Source organism: Microtus pennsylvanicus, chromosome X, assembly GCF_037038515.1.
Source record: "Microtus pennsylvanicus isolate mMicPen1 chromosome X, mMicPen1.hap1, whole genome shotgun sequence".
Classification (NCBI taxonomy): domain Eukaryota; kingdom Metazoa; phylum Chordata; class Mammalia; order Rodentia; family Cricetidae; genus Microtus; species Microtus pennsylvanicus.
The window spans coordinates 37,019,526-37,040,452 of NC_134601.1; the positions used below are offsets into that span (position 1 = coordinate 37,019,526).

Consider the following 20,927-nt stretch of genomic DNA (forward strand, 5'->3'; position numbering starts at 1 on the left):
ATTCAGTCCCAGTCCAGCTGGATTTGGTGAGCTCCCATTAGATCAGGCACACTGTCTCAGTGGGTGGGCCACTGACTTCCTTGCTCATCTTCACCCTCCTGCTCTTCAACTGGACCTTGGGAGCTCATCCTAGTGCTCTGATGAGGGTCTCTGTCTCTATCTCAATCCATCACCGGACGAAGATTCTATGCTGATACTCGAGATAATCATCAGTGTGATTATGGGGCAAGGCCAGTTCAGGCACCCTCTCCTCTGCTGCCCAAGGACCTAGCTGGGGACATTCCCGTGGAAATTTGGGTTCCCCTCTAGAGCCAAGTCTCTTGCCAACCCTGAAATGGCTTCCTTAATGTAGATATCTTCTTCCCTGCTACTATATCCGCCTTTCCTCCATCTCAGCCCTCCCACTCCCCCAAACTCTCCCTAATCCTTCCCTTCTCCCTTCTCTCTCCCCCTCTCCCCTTCCCCCAATCCCACCCCCACCCTTACCCCCATCCCCATGCGGCCATATTAGTATGCAAAAGATGCTGGGTTACATCCACAGTATGCAATACTTGCACTCTCTGACACTGCTTCTGGGCCCTGGGGGAAATAGCTTTCTGTCCTGGGACACACATACAGCACACATATAGAATAAACACACACACACACACACACACACACACACACACACACACACAGAGAGAGAGAGAGAGAGAGAGAGAGAGAGAGAGAGAGAGAGAGAGAGAGAAATCTGTTGCACATACTTATATAAGTGTTTCTGAGTAGTTCTCTCTTCTGTTCCGGTGTCCCAAGTATTGGTGCTCAGTCATCAACAGTGTCTCTTGATGAGTGCAGTTGTATAATATAACTTTAACACTGGGGAAAGTCAATATACTCCCTTGTCTATATGTTTTAGCTAATTTTAGGTTTGTTCCTTGCTGTCATAATTTTTTAGGAAAAAAAATTGCTTGTAACTATAAAGAACTGCACCTCTCAGGCGGTGGTGGTGCATACCTTTAATCCCAGCACTTCGGAGGCAGAGGCAGACAGATATCTGTGAGTATGGGACCAACTTGGTCTACAGAGCTAGCTCCAGGACAGCCAGGACTGTTACACAGAGCAACCATGTCTCAAAATACAGGAAAAAAAGATTTTCACTGAATTTTTTAAGAGGAATTAAATCAATGAATTAGATTTTAGAGATTGTATACATAAATGGCAATGCATTTTCAAATGGTAATTTCATTAAAGAAAACAATTTAGTTCCTTGTCTAGCCTAATGCTAAATCTTGTTTTCTTCAAAAAGAAAACAAACTATCTTTTTTTCATTATACATCCCAATCCAAGTTCCCACTTCCTCTCCTCCTCCCATTCCCTCCACATACCCTCCCACCCCACCCCCATCCAATCCTCAGAGGACAGGTCCAGGGCCCTCCCTACTATATCTAGGCTGAGCAAGGCATCCATCCAAAGAGAATAGGTTCCCAAAAAGCCAGTACATGGAGTAGGGATAAATCCTGGTGCCACTGCCTGTGGCCCCTCAGTCTGCACCAGCCATACAAATGTCAACCACATTCAGAGGGACTAGCTTGGTCCTATGCTTGTTCCTTCCTTGTCTGCCTGGAGTTGGTGAGCTCCTATTAGCTCAGGCAAACTGTCTCAGTGGGTGAACCCATCATGGTCTTGACCTCTTTGCTCATGTTCTCATTCCTCCCACTCTTCAACTGGGCTTTGGGAGCTCAGTCCAGTGTTCCCATGCGGGTCTCTGCCTCTGTTTCCATCAGTTGCTGGATGAAGGTTCTATGGTGACATTTAAGATAGTCATTAATCTGACTACAGGGTAAGGCCAGTTCAGGCACCCTTTCTACTATCGCTTAGAGTCTCAGCTGGGGTCATACTGTGGATTCCTTGGAATTTTTCTAGAACCAGGTTTCTTGCTAACCCTATAATGGCTCTCTCATTCAAGATACCTCTTTCCTTGCTCTTGTTTTCTAACCCTGTACCTTTTTTATGAGATAAAATGTCATATAGCACAAGCTTGCCTTAAATTCTCTCTGTAGTTGAGGATGACTTGGAACTTTTAATATTCCTTCCTCTACTACCAGAGTGCTCAAAGTACAGGTGTGATCCCAGCTCTGCTTTAGGAAGTGCTGGGGACTGTCACCAGGGACTCAGGTGTACGAAACAAGCATTCTGTCAGCCGAGCTCCATACCAACCCCACTGATATCTAGTTTTATAGTTTAGAATAATTTAGCCAGGCGTGGTGGCATATGCCCTTAATCCCAGGACTCAGGCAGGTAGATGTCGGTGAGTTTTATGCCAGCCCTAGTCTTCATAGATGGCTCTGTGTTAGCCAGGGTTATATATACGGTCTATCCACAAAATTGAATTTATTCCTTAACTGACAAACAGAAATATAAAAATTATATTCCCACATGATTTGACACATTCATGTGTTGTATAATATATCAAGATACAGGTACCTGCCCCCTCAGCCATGTATTTTTTTTCAAGTATGTGCCATGGTTGTGTGTACACTGCTTATGTGTACCGTGGTTGTGTGTGCACTTCTTGTGTGTACCCTGGTTGTGTGTACATTGCTTGTGTTTACCCTGGTTGTATGTACACTGCTTGTGTGTGCCGTGGTTGGCTTTGAACTTGTATGACTCCCTTCCCTGTTCTTTCTGAGGGCTGGGATTATGTGCATATGACATCCAACTGCTGTTTCTTCATCATTTTCTTTTTTTTTAAATATTTATTTATTTATTATGTATACAATATTCCGTCTGTATGTCTGCAGGCCAGAAGAGGGCACCAGACCTCATTCCAGATGGTTGTGAGCCACCATGTGGTTGCCGGGAATTGAACTCAGGACCTTTGGAAGAGCAGACAATGCTCTTAACCACTCTCTCCAGCCCTCTTCATCATTTCTTTATGGCAAACACATTCTTATATTTTTATAAATTTTAAAACATCAAGCGAAAGTGTCTTTTAAAATATAACGTGAATGCCTTTGGAGTTGTCAAGAACTGAAGTTTGTCAAAGGAATGAACCTTTCCTCTTTTGTTGTTTTATAGCTGTCAACATGGGACCCAGAGTCTTATTCCTGCCAGAGCAATATGCTACCACTGAGCCCCAGCCCAGTAATTACATATCCTCTGGGGTAGGTGGGGGTCAGGATAAGATACAGTGTCAAACTGAAGCATAGGCTGGCTTTAAACTCATCCTCTCATGGGCTGGAATTTAGATGCTAGCTACCACACAGAGCCAATGCGTTTCTTGATTTAGAATATGTAGCTTTTCTAAATTGTTGATCTTTAGCTTTTCTAAATCACGGATCTTTGCTTGAATTTAAGGATAGTTTTAAGTTTTAGTTGTGGATGTTTTTATTTTATTTAATTTTTTAAATTTTTTGGGTTTTTTTGAGACAGGATCATACTCGGTAGCCGGGGATGGCCTGGAATTTACCATTTGTCTTTATACAGGTAGTCCTCATGATTCTGCCTTTGATTACTCAGATTGTTAGCACAAGCTACAGTGACTGGCTATTTTTGTAATTTGTAAAGACCACCCATTGCAATTGCTTATGAGACTTCCAAACTTCTCATTGTGCATGCCTTAAGGGAAGTATGGCTTAGCCCATCATTTGCCTCGAACAAATTGTGTCTCAAAATAACAAAATGGGATATGCTATTAAATGGGATTTGGGGCATTACTGTTTGGGAAGTAGTAATAAATCGAAAGTTTTTAAACTAAAATACTTGTGCGTTCTCAGGCTTTCATTATAAATTCTACAAAAATAATACCTTAACAATTACAAAAGCGTCTGGTAAGCTGGTTGACTTAAAAGAACACTGGGAAATTTACTGTCAGGTTGGAACAAAAAAACAAAACAAAACAAAACAATGGTGCCTGCCAGACTTATTGTGACTGGGGAACTGGAAAGAAGATGTCACCTTGTTGCATTGGGGTGAGGGAAGATGAAACAATATCATGGTTTCCTTTCTGCCCTGCTTTCTCAAGAAGAGCTTTTATACTCTCTTTATATTTAATAATTTAGCGTGGGCGGCACAGAACAAAATCGTATGGCTCATTTTTCCATCCTGTTTTTTTTATTCTCATTGCCTTTTATTTCATTTAGTAAAATTTATCATTTGACCTATAACATTGGGAGAGAGAATTAAGTGATTAGATTCAGAGAGCAAATGTTCTGCTCTCTGTAGGTTGCAATATGAGCGCTCTATATTGAAAGCTTCTCTAACATATAGCTCATGGGTCCTAGTGACACTCGTCACAGTGCTGTCTACTATCACTGCTGCCTGTGACATGTGTAATGGCTGTGGTAATAGGTACAGCTTCAGAAAAACCTATCTTTAACAGAAAAAGTCAAATCTGCGAAAGACAGTGAAGCATAGCAGTTCACACCTGTAATGTGGGGGAGTGAGGCCAGAGGATCACAAGATGAAGCCAGCCTGGTCGCTATAGCAAATTCAAGACTGGCATGGTAGGCTTCATAGTTGAGACTCTGTCTCAATATATATCTAAAGAAGAAAACAAATGGTTTAAAAACTACATGTAGCTTGTGGTATAGTTCAGTGGTTGGGTACAACAGCTACAAGAGCTTGTTGCTGTTGTTTTTAAGAGACAATGATATGGTACTCATTAAAAACAAGTATTCAAGTTGTTTTTCCACGTAATTGATTGCATTTTTATGTATTTTCTATTTTCAGGGTTATTTATTTTTTTTATTTGAAATGATGGAGATAGAACCAGAGCCTTGCACATACTGGCTTGTCACTCTGACCACTGAGTGGTATCAGTAGCTTTTACTTTTGTCTTTTAAAAATTTACCCTGCAGGGGGTTGAAGAGATGGCTGGGGGGGGGGTTAAGTGCATTGACTTTTTTCAGAGGACCTGGGTTCAATTCCCAGGAGCACATGGCAGCTCACAACTGTCTGTAATTCCAGTTCCAGGGGACCAAACAACTTCATGAATGCAAAATGCCAGTGCACATTAAAAACAATCACCCTGAAAAACCATGAATTCTAAGAGACAGTCATCCTAGAATAGTCAGCCCCAGTGGAAGAACTCTGAAGGTCTCAGCCAGTTTCTGACACAAATGTGTTATTCAGTAAGGGAAGATCAGAAGAACCTTTTGACTTGTGGCAAAATTCATTGTAATGAGATGTGTTTAGCTATACCAGGTTAACAGATTACCAAATGAAATACAAATCAAACAAATCTGGTTGGTTAAAATCCAGACATAGCAATCTGGGCCAGCCTGATATTGTGTTGATGAATTCTGCTCTATCCTCAAAGGTATACAATGTAGCTTCTCAGCAAAACTGAAATAAATAAAACTTGTAAATCATCTCTTGTGTATATATATACACACAGTAAGAGCATATAACCTCTTTACGAGACTGGAATTTTTGTGGCCAGTCTTAGGGATAAATCTACATTGTGTTCACAGTTCTGTGTTGAGGCAGATTTAACAATGGCCATTATGTGTAGAAAATAGCAACCATTGTTGCTGTACTAAACTCTGTGAAGATTAAAAGAAAATTAAATGAAGCGAAGAAACCTTGATGGTAACACACCAAATAAATTAATTAGTGAACAGTGGTTAGAAACTAAATAGAAGCCTCTTGAATTTGACCTAGTAAAGGATGCCTAAAGTGTACAGAAAGCTAAGAATTGCTTACTTATTTAAAAGAATAATTCCAAAAGTGCACCACACATGTGCGCGTGCATGCACGCGCTCGCGCGCGCGCACACACACACACACACACACACACACACACACACACACACACAACCAAAATTGGGTCTTTCAGCTAGTTGTTTTTGTGAAAGCACCAAAAATAATATTCTGGAGAGATACAATGCAGGCTGTGCACTGCCAAGTCCTAATGACATAGAATTTATTTGGTTTGTGTTTTGAAAGTGTGTGTATATTTGCAAGAATTCCAAGGGAGATTTGAGCTGACACTAGGCAGCTCTTAAGCTGAATGAATGTTGGCAATATCCTGAATGTTTTATTAGACAACGAGGCCACAAGTTTTCTCTGTGAGCTTGTCACTGCAATGGTAGTGGAAGTCAGACTATATTTCCTATGCAAATACATGTGAAATTTCATGAATGCATTTAACACTTCGAAATGAAAGCAACATCTGGGAACAAGTAGAAACTGGCATCCTAGAAGCTCTGGTTTCATGTTACCACTTCATCTGAATGAGTCATTTAAAGGGTATTTTATATGCCTTGCTAAGAACTGACAAGGTTAATCTTGGACTAGGGCATGTGGGCAGGAAATGCTAAAACAACGCTTTCTTTTGAAGATTTCTTTCATTATTCCCTGTGAGGTCAAAAAGCAGTTGTAAAGTTTGCAAAGCTAGAGCAGTGATGTCTTGAGAGCTAAATGAGATTTTTTTTTCTTTCTTGTGGAGCAAGTTTTGTTTGTTCAGTGCCTGCTTGTGTGCCAGGCACTGAGTTAGATGCCGAAGTAGATTGCTAAAGGAAGTACACACACACACACACACACAAAAAAAACCCACTGCCCTCATATACATTGTTCAAGGTTAAGGCTCTAGAACTATTTGAAGTCATTTAATGCATTGCTTAGCCTTTCTAAACCTCCACTGAATGTGTGTTGAACTCTTGAATATTTTATCTGATTTGAATAGGGAAAACTGGACTATTTGTTTGGAATACATTCCAGAAGCTGGTAACTAAAGTAAATATTTTCATTTTTGATCATCACTGCCATGTTTCCTTTGCAAGTGTTGCACACACCTGTCCTCTTCACTATCTGAGGAATACTATGGGCTTAACTTGTGGATTTATCCCTTAGGATGGGCTTAATTCCATTTTTTTGTGGGGAACTGAAAGGACACAGCAGGCTCAAATTAGTGTATAAATTCATTCAGAAATGTGTCTCTGTCATTTGAAAAATTCTGGGATACTCAAGTGTACTTAATAGTCACCGTGGAAAATGAATAGATGACTTATTTTTGCCTGTGTGAGTAGTGTAAGGGCTGACTCAAAGGAGATGACATGATGGTTCCTGTCCCGAAGGAAAATAAGATGACAGGCTGTGGTGGAAAAACCATGTGTTCATGCCCATATTTGCTCACATCCCTTGTTCATTTCCTTTTATAGAGGAAAACCAAGGAGTCTCTCTTTTTTAAGTTTCCTCTTCATGTTTTCTTTCTCCTAGCATTTCTCTTTTATTTCTTTTTTAAAATTCCATTCTAATAATTTGCAATTTGCTCAGCTGACATTGTGTTTTATAATAGCATGTGTATCACATTAGCATAGTCATAATAGAAATATAATTCCCCTTTTTGGGAATAAGGGTTAATAAATATGGTACATTGGTCTTGAACTCTTGATATAGGAAAGATAAGATTGAATTTGAGCTTCTGATCCCCCTGCCTCCAGCTCCCAAATGCTAAGATTATTGGTGTGCACCACCAGGCCTGATATACTTGGTGCTGAGGACTTATCCCTGAGTGTCATGCATGTTATGTAAGTTCTTTACCAACTAACCTACATTCTCCACCCAATGTTACTATATTAATGTGTTTATAGTATAATAGAGTATAGTATAGGTAACGAAGTATAATATAGTATAGTATAGGAAATAAAGTGAAGCATGATAGAACAGGACCCCACTATCCTCCTCTGGTCATCCCATGTGAGCTTACAGGCATGTAAACATGTACACACACATATGTACATATACCACACATGTGCACATACACGTACTCAAAAGTTTTGTAAATAAGTGAATTGAATGTTCTTGACATGAAAGGAACAATAGAGTACTTGTTTCACAAGGATAAAATTAGTTAAGTCAAACTGAAAATTATTTGAGATTTGCATTGACTACCTTTATTTATCAATACTTAGACCTTTTGTGCACTGATTTCCTTTCTCCTTTTTCTCCCTTCCACTACTAAGGATGGAGTCTAGCCTCATTAATACAGAGACTTGCACTGTATGTAGCCCAGGGTAACCTGCAATTCACTATGGAGACAAACTGGCCTAAGACTTGACAGTCTTCATGCCTTTGCCTTCCAAAGACTGAGATTACAAAGAGGTATGATATGAGTTCCCACACCTGGCTCCATACATAGGGTTTTCTAATGAGATATATGGTATCATTAATTAATATGATCTCTAGGCATCACACAAATGTCAGCATTTAGAATATCTATATAGCTTGATGAAATGATCTTTTCCCAGTGATCAGTGCATAATTTTATAAAACAAAATATGGGTAAAATGTCCCACTCAGAATGCAACTAACATAAAAAGGATTTAATTGAAAAGGAAATAAATATAAATCTCAATTTGCTTTTTAAAATAATAGTTGCTTTTTAAAAATGCTATATGGTAGCATACAATGAGTGGTATTACGCTTTTTACATCTTAACATTTTCCCAGCTCTAATTTTAATATGATGATTACGTTGATTTAATGGATGGATCAGAAAGTCCTTTGTGGCTTTCAGGTCCAAGCCAAAAAGGTGAGGGAACCATTTAGTTGCTTGGATTTTGCTGTTGTTTCCTTTCCTTCCACACTCCTACTCCTCCCTTCCTGTTCCTTCCTCCCTTTCCTCCTCCTCCCCTTCCTTTCCGATTCCAAGACAATCAAGATAGAAACGTGGAGAGCATATAAGTTATTTCTTTATATGTTTTTATTAGTGATGAAGAGAATGCGGATGTCTTAAATCGGAAGCTGTTCCATGTGGAACACAGCTAACACTTTTCTGAGAACTTATATTTTGCACCGAGAAAAGTCCATAATGGTGAATCACAGCTGCAATCCCAGCTCTTCGGAGGATGGGACAGGGGTATCATGAGTTTGAGGCAAGCCTTTAAGACAAGACCCTGTCTCATCTGAAGATGGTATTGATTGATTTATTTAAACCTTTAGTTTTAGTGCATTGGGGATGTAATTTAATATACAGTTAGAATCCTGGTTTATTTAAGAACATGTTCTTTTATTATTGAAACAGAGCTAATGAATCTATAGTAACATGGAGTTATCCTGGAAATGTTGAAATGAAAGAATTGATACTTATTAATTCTCTGAGAATTTTATACAATGTATTTTGATCATATTTACCCCAACTCTTTCTTTAATTCCTGCCAGATCCAGCCCTACCACCATACACTTCCAACTGTTTGTCCTCTAAAATTAAGATATTTTTGTGTCCCATTTCTCTCCTTAAATGTGAAAAAAATCCAGGGGCTGGAGCTGTAGGTCAGTGTAAAAGCATTTGCCTTGCATTCACAAGGCTATAACCTTTGTCCTAAGTACTTGCCTTACAGGCTTATAGCACCGTATCCAGCTACCCCCCCCCCACAATTAGCTTCATATTAAAGTTTTTTTCTTTGATCTTTCTGGCCTTTGAATGGTGTAGATTTTTCCACCTTCACACTTTAAATAAATTATAGTATCAGTGTAAGCTGCAAGGTCACATTGTTAAGGCATTTGACTTTGGTGTTTTGTTTGTGATGTTTGTTCCCCTGCCTCTATTTGGATTGGACACAGAGCCTCATACATGACAGGCAAATGTGCTACCACTTAGCTACATTCACAATCATTTATTTTGTTTAATATTTTTATTTTTTGAAATTAAAGTATAGTTATCATTTCCCCAATGTCTTTTTCTCCCTCCAACCCTTCCAGTATATCTCTGTCTTACTCTCAAATTCATGGTCTCTGTTTTTTAAATTGTTGCATATATATGTACATGAATGGTGTATGTTTCTTAATATTTAAATATAACATTATTGGTATGTATAATTTTGTTTGTATGTATATGATTTCAGGGGTGACCACTTGGTGGTATACGATAATTGGTGTGTTCTTCCCTGGGAAAGAATATTTTTGCCCACTCTCAGCATTCCTTAGTTGCTTTTTTTTTTAAAAAAAAAAAAGATTTGTGTGTGTATATAACTAGATAAGTATCTGAAGGCCTGCATGCAGTAAAGTGGTTTTTATATTAGTGGGACAAAAATCCGTGTATTACTTATTTATTGGGTAAACCTAGGTTTGAACTGAGCACAATGGTATAATATGTGCAACTAATACTTTTAGTCTTTAAATATAATTGACCAAAACACTATTTCCTGTGGACTGAATAGAAAATGGATTGGGTTAAGTGAACTTTGCATGTGAAGAGGGAAAAATATGTACTCATCAGAATGTCTAAAAGTCTTTGCATAGTTTGTGCCACCATTTGTTAGATTCTAAAGGAGATATAAGAAGAGAAACTATTTTTCAAATGACTTGTCATTGTAGTTGCACAAATAAAATTGCCATTAAATATGAAAGTATGTGTGTGTGTGTGTGTGTGTGTAGTGTGTACAGGTGAGTTCAACTCTCCAAGAGGCCAGAAGAAGGCATTAGATCCCCTGAACTAGAGTTACAGCACAACATGGGTACTAAGGACCAAAGGAGTCCTCAGGAATAGCAGCAAATGCTTGGAACTACTGTCTCTTCTCACCAGCCCTGTCAACCATGTTGTTTTGAGACAAGATATTATCCAGACTGGCACAAACTTCTGATCCTCCTGCCTCATTTCCCTTCCATTCCCTCACATCTAACTTCATCCTCAGTAACTAGAATTAGAGGCATCTGCACCACGTAGCGTTTGTTTTATCTTTGCTTGCTTGCTTGCTTACCTGCTTGCTTGTATATAAACCTTTTGTAATATTGGGGATTGCGCCTAGGACCTGTGTATGTACTAGATACATCCTCTACTACTAAGTAAAGAGGGTTTATTTTGAGACAAGGTCTTCAGTAAGTTAGCCAAGCTACCCTTGTACTTACTCCATATCCCCTCCAGGCCTTGAATTTGCCATCCTTCTGCCTCAGCCTCCCCAATAGATACAGAATTAGAGGCCAGGACCACCAAGTGAGTTTTGTTTATCTTTTAGCATCATATCACATGCCTTACAACTGAGCAGCTATGGAAACACTGTAAAGTGTTTACATTCCCAGTGTCAATGCTATGGTCAAGTCTGTAGAAGATAAAGTGAATTAGGATATGGACTAAGTATCTGAGGCAGCTTGTGTTTATGGAGGTGGACTGTCATTCTTTGGTATCTCAGAATGCTTAAATTGATGCATGGTTATGCCTTTTTTAACTCTCCAAATATGAAAAAAATGACAGAGCCTTGTTATAGATCAGTGTAAATCACTTGCATGGCAGATACAAGTCCCAGATTCCATTCCAAGAACTGTCGGGGTGGGAGGGAGGAAAAAGAAAAAGATCCCTGAAAGCAGATCCATTTGGGTGTTACAACCAGCCCTGTTTGCGCAACAGGAAGTCAGTGTACCTAATACTGCTTCTAGGATGCATTTTTGAAATGTTCAAATGTGGTTAAAAATGACAGTAGTATAGTAGTCTCCTGTGTGGTATATTGGCTCCTGTTTTATATGGTACATCTCTGTTCATGAATACTTCACTCACTGTGTTAGTTTTTAAGTGACAAAATGGGTGATCTCTTGTTTCTTAAAAGGAAATTAGATCATTGTATCGAGGTGCGTCATTAAGCAGCGTGGGAGGGGCCTCCCTGATACCAGTCACATGCAGAAAAAAAAAAAATAACACAGCAGTGGGTGTGGTGGGGAGCATGACGTTTGAGTGAAAGTTGGAAAAATATGGTCTAAATTTTGTTTTCTAGCTACACATTACACTGTTATGTATATGAAACTCCTGTGACGTTATTGGGTGTGCCTCTTAATTTTTCTTTTCCACCCTGAGGGGTGTGTGTGAACCTCATTGTTTTCATTGTAAGATCTGAGAGACAATTTGCACGTGCTTTCCCTTGGCTTTCCATTCATCAGGATGAATTGAGAATGCAATATGAAACTTGTTTTCATTCTGTTTGCCTGCTTGTACAAATGTAAAGCTCATTCTTCACCCCTGGCCACCGTCTTCTCTTCCCAAGCCAATTTTCATTACCCGTAGTAAAAACAGGTTCTAGCCACACAGTCACACAATGGGTACATGCAAACAGATAAACTCACCACAGCCCAACTATTCTTATAGAGCCCCCTGTCAGATAGTGAGTGAGAAAGAAATTTACAAAGTGAGCCACATACTAAAAGAAATAAAAAAAAAAACCCGGTTGCATTAGTAATACTAAAGAAGTTTCTTTTAGGAAAGGTATGAAGATAGTTTGTTTGGGATTTTTTTTTGTTTATTTGTTGCATTTTTCCCTTTGACATTTTCTTTTTCCTAGGGCTGGGGATGAAACCTAGCACCTCTTGGGTGTTAGGGAGGAGAGAGATTAGCATTTGAGTTTGAAAAGCTGGAAAAATATACACTTACTTATGGCCAAAAAAGTCAGAGATACACTTTCTAAGTAACCTATTAGAACCATCTGTAAAAGAGAAAAGACAGTCAATTTTCAAGCTGCACATTGTTAGTTTAAAACACTACTTCACCCGGTGCTAATGTTGCACATCTGAAAAGGGTAGCTATGTAGCAATTGGGACAGATCCATCAAAGTGATTTGAGGCAGCTGGTGTGGCTGATGAACAGCTTCTGCTGGAAAACCAACCCAGTATTTCTGGTCTTGTTCTACTGTCTCCTTACCTCTGTGCCAGTATTTTTACCTGCAAAATATACAATAACACTAGCATAGGCACTTTTCTTCCAGTTAATACCAGGGGCTTTGTAGCTCCTCCAGAAGTACTAGGCACCCTTACAGGCCTTGGGGAGATAGTGATAGGTTTGTTTTTGCAAATGGAGAATTTGAAAGGTTGAGAAATTCATATGGGAGTCAGCAATTAAGGCTGGTGAAAAATAAGGTAAGGTGAAGGTGGTGCACACCTTTAATCCCAGCACTCAGGAGGCGGAGGCAGGTGGATCTCTGAGCTCGAGGCCAGCCTGGTCTACAGATCAAGTTCCAGGACAGCCAGGGTTAGGACAGAGAAACACTGTCTCCAAAAAAGGAACGATAAAACCGGACTCGCTGAACATAGTGGACAATAAGGACTACTGAGAACTCAAGAACAATGGCAATGGGTTTTTGATCCTACTGCATGTACTGACTTTGTGGGAGCCTAGGTAGTTTGGATGCTCACCTTACTAGACCTGGATGGAGGTGGGTGGTCCTTGGACTTCCCACAGGGCAGGGAACCCTGACTGCTCTTTGGGCTGACGAGGGAGGGGGACTTGATTGGGAGGGGAGGGAAATGGGAGGCGGTGGCGGGGAGGAGGCAGAAATCTTTAATAAATAAATAAAAACTGTAATACCTGAAAAAAAAAAAAGAAAAAAAGGAACGAAAAAAAATGTCCTCTGGCGTCTCCCGGTACATTCTGTCTCTTTGGGATTGTGTTTCTTTTTTTTGGTATTTTATGTGTTTTTTTTGGTGGGTGCTGTAATGCATGGAAGCATGTCCATTAAGGCAATGAAGTGTAATCCAGTATTCGTAGGCAGTGGGAAGTGATGAGGACAGAACGCTGTCTGCCTCTTAATGGGGACTCTCGAGTGACAGTTCCTCTTCACAAGTGAATGCGCTGTGAGTCACATCTGTGTGCCCAGAAGCTAATGGATTTTAAGATGCATCGCTGGTTTTATATTATTTGGAAAGATCAAGCATATCTGTGATCTCATTTTATTTCCTTCTTATATGGTAGAAAGAGCAGATATTAGTAAACAAGTATTATATTGGCACATTACAATACTACCCTCCAGTTACTGAACACTATGCTGGATGCTGACACTCTTGCATACTCCCATGTTCCCAGGCAGCCTTTTAAAGGTATTTAGAATTAGTTCCATTTTCACAGATAGTGATGCGTGACTCGGGGAGGCTAAGTGATCTGTTTGGGGCCACAAAGACTTCAAGACTGTCAGATATCTAAGGATCCCATGCTTCCATTCAATTCCTCTCACATTAATAATTTGCGCTGGGTCTTCTATAGAAATGGTGATCTGAGCCTAGTCAGTACTGGATTGCTCGTGCAAATAAAAAGTTTTTTTTTTAATAAGGGTGACTATCCACATCTAGTATTTACCATGATCTTCATTTATGGCATAAACCAACTCATTTAAAATGCTATACACTGTATAAATAGCTATTGTAATATGGAATATTTAATATTTTTATTATTTTTTGTTTTATTTTTTGAAAACGGGGTTTCTCTTTGTGACAGCCCTGGCTCTGTAGAGCAGGCTGGCCTTGAACTCACAGAGATCCACCTGCCTCTCTTTCCCCTGTGGTAGGATTAAAGGTGTGGACTGCCACACCCAGCAAGTATTTCATATTATTATTATTATTGTTTACAGTGTTAGAGATGGAATCTAAGAGTCTTTGTATACCGGGTCAGCACTGTGTCTGATCCCCCACTCCAGCTCAAAATACATGTGGTCGTTATCATCCTGGCTGGGAAAACCAGGCCAAAGAGTTTACATATCTTGCCCAAGAACACGTAAAGGTATTAAAATGTGGAGCTGGGCTTCGTACCCAGTCTGAGTCTTTACTAAAGTGAGATGGCCTTTTTGATAGAACAGTACTCAGTTCAGCAAGCATCGGCTCTACTCTGTGGTACTGTGCTGGTAGACACTAGAATGTGTTCCATGTCAGAGCTTAGTGTTCTAACAGAACCAGAAGTAAAATAAATGTTGCACCAGCTGGAATATGGAGTATAAATTTTGGATGTGGTTTGGAATGAATAATAGAAAGCATAAGTGTCCCGAGACAGTTACTTTGCCTTTCCAAGTAATGTACTTGACTGTGGATGAGTGGCTTGGACACTGGGGAGAAGCTGTTCTTTGTGTTCTAAAATAAGCAGGTTACTTGGCTACTGCCCAAACTCTAAATAGGTATATAAGGGTTGTAGCTGTTTGACCTGAACCAACTTGCAATTCCCTTGGTTCCCTGTCTGGATTTAAAAGTGGAGTCAAAATGAAAGCATAAAGTTTTCTCTGAAGGTTGTGCTTAAGTTTGAATTTATTCAACCTCTGGCAAAGGACTGCCAGGCATCCAGGAAGGAGATTCGTAAGTATTGTATCATTCCTTTGTCAGGGTGTTCATTTGCTAGCAGGAAGTGTTGTGACTTGCTCTTTAAAGATGCAATTGTAAGAAGAATGTTGGGTTTCCAGATTTCAAGTTCTGGGCGTGGGAGACGGTCCTATTAGTGAGTGCTTCAGGAGACAAAACAGGTTTGCTCCCGTCGGAAAGGGTAACTATTTTCATAGAATTTTTGTAGGTGCTAACTTTTAGGTTACTGAATATTTAAGCCAAGCTTGACTTTGTAAAAATATAAAATTCTTATTTTGTTCTTAGTTGAAGCACTGTAATCACTTTTAAAATTTTGTTTAAGTATAGTCAAATTTGTTTGTTTTAAGAAATCTATGAATTTAACCTCTACTATGTATATTCTGTTGTTTTCTCTCTTTCTTTCAATGTAGGGAATGTTCTCTTTTTTACATTTTGCTTTTGAAGTTCTACTTACATAATCTTTACTTGTCAAGTCCGATGCTTCAATGTTTAATCAGTAGAAGTTATTATCTGTGGCTTTTTGAGTGGAAGAGAGAAGAAATGAGATTTCAGATGCTTTTGATTCTTGTTAAAGGCTTTTGGGTTTTGTATTTTGTAACGAAAGTTGAGGTGGCTTGTCATGCTAGAACATGCCATGATGAGATTGGTATCTCTGTTCTTACAAAGTGGCTTTATGTCAACCAGCTGTCCTGACGTTTGAAATTCACAAAAGGCACGATTTAGATAGGTGGTGTTACTGTAACGAAGCAGTGGCGGTCACTCACAGTGCTCATCTTGCCATCAGGGTTTTCAATCATACAAAGCAGAGGCTCTTAAAAGGCTTATTTCTCCAAGTTTCTTACAGAAAGAATTATAGCTAGTCACAGGATAATCGCAACTCTGAATGAAGCATCACCTATGTAGTATGAGACAGGAGTCTAGTGTTTACAGCTCGAGTACAGTCTTTGAATTGGGAAGGTATATGATACTGAGGCAGGCACTTTTAGTGGCCGATTGTGATTTTCTTTGGGGCTTGCTGGCTGTGGGGTACCGGGGGGGACAGAAACCCCAACAAGCAGGTCTCCCTTATGTTACAACCTGCTGATAGAAGAGGGAGCTGGAACTGTGTATCTGGTGACTTCTATGTGATAGGTGATAGGACTTAGTAGTATTTTTGTTTTGAATTAGAACATGTTAGCTACTCTGATATTGCACACACACATATGTACAAACATAAATCCCAGGAGATCAGCCTTGATTTTTTAAACATGTTCATTTTCACAGGACAGGAGGCTAGAGACACCTCAGAGATGAAGGACAATTCATTTCATGAGCAACAGCATGATTTTTACACAATTTATGGGTAGGAGGTGTAAAAATTGCTGGAGAAATGCAAAAGGAATGAATGCTTTCAAAGGAGGTATGTCTACTGTACACATTGGTTTGGTAAACCAATAGGATAAAAATGGAGTTACATCAGTTAAGTCTTTTTTATTACTTTTTTTTGAGATTACAAGATAATTTCTCCTATCTCTTTCCTCCCTCTGGGTGGAGTCTTTTGAGCTTGACATATTTAAATCATTATTATGACTTGCATTAAAAACCTATAAAATTTTTCTGCAGCAAGCATTTAAAGAATGGCTTCAATGTACGTTAAGTCGAACATTGCTGTTATTGGAACAGTTAGTGACTTCTTTTTAAGTAGCCATTGCTACTTAAATCTGGGTTTATTAAGCGCCAAAGGTGAAAGGAAACTTTTACTTTAAATGGAAGTGTTTGATTCCTACAGGAAATGACACAGAGTTGGGCACCCTTTGGGATTTGAGTGACTCATACACATTGGTACTGAAAAAGATCAATTAGGATCTAGCTTATACTGTCTTAGAATAGAGTAGAAATACTTTCAAAAGATGAATTTCTTTCTTTCTTTCTTTTTTTTTTCTTTCTTTCTTTCTTTCTTTCTTTCTTTCTTTCTCTTTTTTTTCTTTTTTCTTTTTTGGTTTTTTGAGACAGGGTCTCTCTGTAGCTTTGGAGCCTGTCCTGGAACTAGCTCTTGTAGAACAGGCTGGGTCTCAAAACTCACAAAGATCCACCTGCCTGTGCCCCAACCCCCGAGTGCTGGGATTAAAGGCTTGTACCACCACCATGCCTGGCTGTTTTCTCCAGATTTTACATATAGAAAGTGCTAATAGCACAAAACTTGAAGTATAATGAGCTATTTTTAACCACCTACCTATGTCTACTTGTAAACATCCATCCAGTTTTACCTATGAATGACAAGCCTGTCAAAACATGATCCATGCATTTACCATATTATAAGGGTGAAATGTCTGCTTATATGGCAAAAGCCAGGAGAAACTGTTCCTAAACTCCTTTGTGTTTGACTTTCAGTTACATTCAAAGAATAGGGTGCAAACATCTTGAGGAGTTCTGTAGTAGCTTGAAGTATGAAACCAGTGTAAATAAGGAAAACATGATCACAGGCCAAGTGCATGTAAAGAATGTGAGTTTGTTATGGTCTTAGGTTTTAATTATTTCAGTTTTCTCTAATAATGTTTACAACCTTTTTTGTTTATTTAATCATTCATTCTCTTGTTTATTGGCACTGACGACTGTAAGGACTGAGCCCATCGTGCTAGAGAAGCACTCTACCCCTAATGTACACCCTGAGCGTGACTAGTTTAGCATTGTTTGTTCTGGGATACTTTGTTTCCTTTTTTAGACAGGGTTTCCTTATGTCGCCTAGCCTGTCTTTGAACTTTCTGCGCAGCTCAAGATGTCCTGGGATTCACAATCCACTTGCCTTACACTCACAAGTTCTGTAATTATAGGTATCACCATGCTCAGCTCAAGAACATGCATTTTGTAAACCACGCAAGATAATTAGATAGCCTGCCTGATAGATAGGTAGGTCTGCTCAATCACCCAACTCACCACCATCAATTCTTATGTTTTCAAGCAGCATTTGGTGGGTACTTGTGAGCCAAGATACAAAATCATAGGTGATATCATCTGTGTTTTCCAGGAACTCACAGATGAGCAGAGGAGACATAGAAGGCAGAAGGTAGTCACCACACTGTGTGCGTGGGGTAGAGTAGCTTACAGAATTTTAGGGAGGGGGTTACTGGCTAACAACTATGATTGTGTGATCTATCTCCTTTAAAATCATTCAAACAAATAATCTGAGGTCTAGGCATGGTTGTCTATATCTGTGATCACAGCATTTGGTAAGCAGAGGCAGGAGGATCAGAAATTCTGAGCCATCTTCAATACACAGTGAATTTGAGGCTAGCCTAGGCTACAGGAGTCCTTACTGCTAAATTAAAAAAACACATAAAAAAAAACAAACTTAGGAAGGTTTAGCTGGTTGCCAATATTAAGGAAATAAAAAGTGGGCAAAAACAGCTTAGACTAAATCTGTATATGAGTTTTCACAAAATGGCCATCTCTGCTCTCTTGTCCTTCTCAGAAACCTTTACAGGTCATTTGTTCATCTTCTGGGGTCATGCAAAAACAGCCACATCTTCTTTACTATTCACAGAATATGGATGTTTAAGTTTCCCTAAAGGTTTTAGATACATCTAAGTTAAAATTTTAGTTAAAGGAAGCAAGGTCGTGGGACAGACCAAAGGGTAGAGGAAGCCTTCAGCAAAAGTCTTCCAGTCAGTATCATTTGATTTGGAAATGAAAGCATACTTTGTAAGGGGGTAAAGGACTTACTCTTGTTAAGATGTAATTATTTGGGGCTGGGGATATGGTTCAGTGGTTAAGAGCACTTGTGGTCTTCCAGAGAGCCTTGGTTCAGTTTCCAGAACCCACATGGCTACTCTAACCATCTGTAACTCCAGTTCCAGGGGAACCAGTGCCCTCTTATGGCCACTGTATGCATGTGGCACACAGACATACATGTAGGCACAATAAAATTAACATTAGAAATATGTATTTTTTATTATGTGTGTATTCATATTTTGCTTGCACATATGTTTGTGCACTACATGAATCCAGTGCCCTTGGGGGCCAGAAGAGGATGTCAGATTTTCTGGAACTAGAATTATAGACACCTTTGATCTGCAGTGGGTTGCTGGGAAACAAATCCAGGTCCTTTACAAAAGCAACCAGTATTCCTAACTGCTGAGACATATCTCCAGTCCCAAGTAATAAGACTTTTTAAGTTATGTCACAAGTGTCCCTGAACTATACTATCTATCTGACATATTTTTCTATACTGTCATTCATGTGTCATTTGGTGGTACAGCTGATTGAATCTAGGGTCTCATGAATGTTAGGCCAGCACACTATCGCTGGACCATATCTCCATCTCTTCTTTACTTTTTATTGTGAAACATAGCTTGTTATGTTGCCCCAATTGGTGTTGAACTTAGAATCATCTAGCCTTAACTTTCCAAGTGCGTGGGATTATAGTTCTACGCCACATAGCCTATGTTACGTTAACTAGAATGAACAAGAAGAGGGACTGGAAAGGTGTCTCAGTAGTTGAGAACATATGCTGCTCTTATAGAGGATATAGGGTCTATTTCTAGGACCCACATTACGCAGCTGCTATGCACCTGTAACTCCAGCTGTAGTAGTGGGATCCATCAGCTCCTTCTTCCATGTGCGTGCACACACACACACACACAAATCTTTTTAAAACAAATTAACTATTTCAGAATTCTCTGTTGAGTGTTTTCTGTTTAGGTCTGTACTCCATTTTTTTTAAATTGGATTATTTGTTCTTTGGATGACCAATTTCTTGAGTATATTTTGGAGATCAGACCTCTGTCTGATGTAGGGTTGGTGAAGATCTTTTCCCATTCTGTAGGCTGCCATTTTATCTTGTTGACTGTATCAAAAGGAACACTCCTGCATTGCTGGTGGGAGTGAAAGGTGGTACAGCCCCTTTGGATATTGGTATAGTGATTTCTCAGAAAATTGGGAAACAACCTTCCTCAAGGCCCAGCAATACCACTTTTGGATATATATCCAAAGGATGCTCAATCGTGCCACAAGGACATGTGCTTAACTATGTTCATAGCAGCATTGTTTGTCATAGCCAGAACCTGAAAACAACCTAAATGCCCCTCGACCAAAGAATGGATAAGGAAAATGTGGTACATTTACACAATGGAGTACTACACAGCAGAAAACAATAATGACATCTTGAAATTTGCAGGCAAATGGATGGAGCTGGAAAACATCATATTGAGTGAGGCAACCCAGACCCAAAAAAGACAATTATCATATGTACTCACTCATAAGTGTTTTTTAAACATAAAGTAAGGAAAACCAGCTTACAAACCATAATCCCAGAGAATTTAGACAACAATGAGGATACTAAGAGAGACATACATGGATCTAATCTATATGGGAAGTAGAAAAAGACAAGATCTCCAGAGTAAATTGGGAGCATGGGGACCTTGGAAAAGGGTAGAAGTAGAAGAGCATGGGGGAAGAAGGGCAGGGAGCAGAGAAAAAAATGTATAGCTCAATAAAATAAATAAAAAAGCAAAAATGACCATATAGATACACAATTGTTTGCGTATATTTACCTTAAGGCTGAGTTATTAAAGTCAATACAAAAGGAAGGCTGTTCATAGCACTGAGCCTTGGAGAGTCTTGATTTCAAAAAATTAAGCTATGTGTAATACTGTTACACCAAAGAGTTTCACATATAGGAATGAGTGTACAGCAGGAAAAGTGTTTGTGTACTATATTATTATTTTACTTATTTTTTGTTGCTAGGGCCTCTTTACCCCTGAGCTCTACCGATGGACCCTATAAAATTATTTTATAGTCAAAGGCTATTTGAGCTCAATGTTTTGGAAAAGGCATGCTCTGTATAGTCTTTGCTCAGCCTGTTGTCTAGATTCTGTATATGTTTTTAATATTTTATGATTTAATTTTTTATTTTCATTTTATGTGTAGGAGTGTT

General features: G+C 39.2%; 1 protein-coding gene across 6 annotated transcripts in view; it reads left to right on the top strand.

Annotated features, from left to right (window-relative positions):
* The window catches only part of LOC142840185 (plastin-3), a 92,200-nt gene that overhangs the window by 23,126 nt on the left and 48,147 nt on the right, over window positions 1–20,927 (top strand). Inside the window, exon 1 of one of the 6 annotated variants that reach the window (XM_075956753.1) lies at window positions 15,105–15,197. The exons of 4 other annotated variants lie outside the window; for them this stretch is intronic. The gene's annotated coding sequence lies outside the window, so the exon portion shown is untranslated. Of the gene's footprint in view, window positions 1–15,104; window positions 15,198–20,927 lie in introns of those variants that run through there. One more of the 6 variants, XM_075956751.1, reaches the window with a different exon arrangement.